Source organism: Morone saxatilis, unplaced genomic scaffold (assembly GCF_004916995.1).
Source record: "Morone saxatilis isolate NCDOM2014 unplaced genomic scaffold, NCSU_SB_2.0 Contig6, whole genome shotgun sequence".
Lineage (NCBI taxonomy): Eukaryota > Metazoa > Chordata > Actinopteri > Moronidae > Morone > Morone saxatilis.
In genome coordinates this window covers 1,665,712-1,669,712 of record NW_023340206.1, presented here as the reverse complement: position 1 = coordinate 1,669,712, position 4,001 = coordinate 1,665,712, and positions in this window count along the sequence as shown.

The following is a 4,001-nucleotide window of genomic DNA, read 5'->3' as shown; positions in this document are numbered from 1 at the left end:
TGTGTTTGTGTTTGTGTTTGGTTGTTTGGAAATAACTTAGCAAACACAAGCAGAGCAGAGTGCCCTTTCCTGTAGTGTTTGGACATATGTGAACACGTTTCTTTGCACCTGTGTCCTCACAGGAATGTATATGTATGCATGTATGTGCGTAATGTATGCCCATACATAAACACAAGTATTCCCTCGCTGCAGTGGTACACTGCAGGGGTTAGTGGTTTGTGGTTGAGGAGCATGTTCTTTCACAGACAGCTGCTTCATGGGAAGAACTTCCCCCCCATCAACATCACAGCTGACTGGGAAGTTACGCATGGACTTGTTCACTACGGAAAAGATAGGAATGTTGTAGCCTGCATGGGTATACTGCATTATTGTTATTGTCAGTAGAAATGTAGCAGTGAACACAATGGTTTTAGAAGTTGCATTAGATGTCATACGAGCATTTTAAAAAGCATCATTTCTCACTTTTTGATCAAAAGGTTCCAGGAAATATGGAACCAGAAGAACTAAACTAGGAACTAAAAGTCCTTTCTGCTCATTCCTGTTTATTCCTGTTTCTACCTCATCACAACACCATCAACATCAGGCAAATTAGACTAACCTTAAAGCTATGCACTTTGACGCCAATAACTTGACTTGAAGCTAATGCAGTAAATATTACAAGTAATGTTCACCCCTCATCCGAAAAGTGATACACTAGTCAATCAGTTCTTCCTTATTTTGTGAATTAAATGGTAGTTAGTGGTAGATAGTTCCCAAACCTTTGGAAAACACAACGCCTGACGCAGGGACTTCTTTGACACCTGGAACTACCATTGAGGAGCTAAATTTAGTCTCGGGCGCCTCCGGTCGAAACACAGATCAAGTTCCAGGAGTTCCTCAAAAGGTTCTTGGCCCCCTGGAAAATTTTCTGCTGTAGACACCCCAATACAATACTATATAATATTTTGTGTAGTATCCAGTAGTATTTTGAGGAGCTAAACTAACAGTATTTCGAACATGAACATGATACAGGAGTTCAGTGCAGTGTTCAACCAAGGTTAATCTGCTAAATCTGACTGGAAGAGATACAACACTGTTAGCAGTGTGTTGGGGAATCTTTGGGTGAGGGGGAATTGAAAAATTAAGCAGCAACATCTTTACACACAGCAGTGTCCTGGTTACTCTGTGTACATCTCACTGTGAACAGTTTTCATTGGGACTACTTTTTTGCTCTACAGTGTCCCCAGTGAGGTCTGTAGAGTAACAGGGACATTGTGTACTTCACAGAAATGTTCCTATTAAATCTTTTAAATGTAATGTTTGTTTGAGAAACAGATCTCTCAAAACACTACCCTTAAATTTAGTGTAAAATTTATGCACAGAGACTGCTAAAGGTGAAGATTTCTTTTTGTTGTGTTTTTGGTGAAATTGCTCTTTGAAGTAATGATTTTAATGATTGACATTATTTTGCCTGTTCATCAGGCTGTTTCCTCTGCACTCACTGTGACTCATGTTGTTTCATGGTGTGTCTGTGCCGTGCATGTCCTGTGGGCAGGTTTCAAGGTAACTGTAACTAACTGACAAATCATTTCTCACTTCAACACATCTGTGAGTTTTGGGAAAAGGGTTACACATCATGCATTAATTAAATACCACTACAGCAGGAACACCGGTGTAGGTCTTTTGACCTGCAGCAACATTTAATCAGTAAATCCATTCCACTAAACACCTGATACCTCTTTGATAGTCATGGTAGAAGCCAAGGAGAAAAAGCTCTTCATTTTTAAAATAGGCTCATTAATTTCCTAAAACAGCTGGGCACTGTATGCTTTTGAAATTGTTCCTCAAACAGGAGTGAGAAGGGCATTTGTTAGGGACTATTTTCAGCTGCAGATGAATGCACATTTGGTTCTAGTCGCTTGTCTCTAGTGAGTATTTCCAGCAACAGGACAGTGTAGTCTGTAAACTACAGTGTGTAAAGGAACACCCAGTGCAACAGTGTGTTTCACTGATGTGTATTTAATTATTTTAGACAACAATGGAGCGCTATGGCACAGTGGAAGAAGATATCTCAGGATTTAATGCACTCACAATACTTGTTAGTATACATTCACTATTGGTTTTGATCTTTGACAGTTGACAATAAAAAATATAGAATATTACCAGCATTATCCTATATAAATGTTTCTTTCATATACTTGACAAAACACATCACATCATTGTATTTCTATAGATATTGCTGATGCTAATAATATTTCCACTATTATTTTCCTGCCAGTGCCAACAGAATCTTTAAGCCCTTTAGTGACGTTTACTTGTTCTATTTCTGTGGCAGGCTGGGTAACTCGAGGCAGAGAAAGTACACACTGTCACAAGTGAGAATGACACACAGGTAAAACGTTGGGTAATGGACCAATTAGCAAACTGGTATCGAGTGACACACATCAACAAAGGCGTGGTGTTTCTGTTGGTTTAGTTTTGGCAACAGCCAAACCTTCACTTCCTCAGGTGTTCTTATCCATGTGTACACTCAGTTTGCGTAGTTATCCCTGTTAGGACATTCCACTGACCTCAGTCATTGTAGATAGCCGAACACAAGCCCTTACCCCAACCTTACCCATAACCAATTCATGCCTAACCCTAACCTAAATTAACCCCTTAACCATAACCCTAACCACCATTCAGGCCGGTCTTTGATCCCCAGGAAGACTGCTGGTCCTGACAGGGTCAGTTTTTGTACAGAAACGGTCCACAATAGGTAACAAAACTGTGTACACACACATATACCAACAACAGCCTTTTGTTGGGTGTGACAGCATATTACACTAGAAAGCAGCACCTTTAATTCCTGCCTGTGTTCGGATTGTAGATAGCTATTCCAGTGAAGTAATGTTAGCTGTGTTTGAACATGTATTGTGTCTGTGCGTGTGTGTGTAAGTGTGTGTAAGTGTGTGTGTGTGTGTAAGTGTGTGTGTGTGTGTTTCCGGTTAAAATGATCTTCGTTGGTTACACTCACTTTGTATCTCATGTGTTGGCTGCGGTAGGACAATAGAGCAGAGTTTTGTCTTGAAAGATGGTAGAATTACTGAAAAAAGGTTGAGCAAAGCAGTGGTTGTTGTGTTTGTGTGTGTTTGTGTGTGTGGTGTGTGTGTTGTGTTGTGGTGTGTTGTGTATTGTTGTAACACTTCCTTAGGTAGAGCTGAAAAGGCCTTCCTGTTGCGGCTTGTTTTTTATTATTGCATTGTGAAACACCTTAGCGTCAAGGATATTGATTCTCATGATGTTCATTCCTTTGTGGTCGTCGAGTGTGTTGCTGTAGTGTTATGTAGTGTGTGTGGTTTTTGTGTTGGGGTTGGTTTGTGTGGTGATGTTAGTGAAGCTTATGTAACTACTTTAGCGATATGATTGGCTTGTCAAGAGAGTATGCGCGAAAGAAAACAGAAAGAGGCGTATCGTTTGCGTATTTAGCAAAGGTTGGGCATGCGAACATGTAAACTAGAGCCATAATGATGTTCAGCAGCTCAAAGCACCGCTGTGCAGCCTCCCAGAGTGGCTAGTGTGACTGGAGACTCGTCTCTTGTTAAGGCTCTAAGAACAGTTACAGTAAATCAGTAAACAACTTCTAGACACTTCTTTGTTACTGCAACTTTAATCTTGTTTATGTTTAAGTTACACTTTGCAGTTTCACACATTGATACCCTCAGACAGCAGATGGTAGATAATTGTTTTTTAGAGATCCGCTGTGGTATGGGCCTGAGAGAGGTTCAGACATGATGATGCTTTCAGTTTACTTTCAAACTTCAATGCCCTTCTGGAGATTTCCCAACACTGACAATATTGACACTAGAGGTGAATGTATGCAAATATGTAAGATCTGAAGATTTAATATTCTGTTCTTTCAACATGATCACTAGACTACTCTTTGTTCTTTTTGAGTCAAATTCAGAGCAGATTTCCTAATCAAACAAGAGAAACATCCTCTGTGTTGTACAGGATCATTATTGTAGGTCAGTAATCATTTA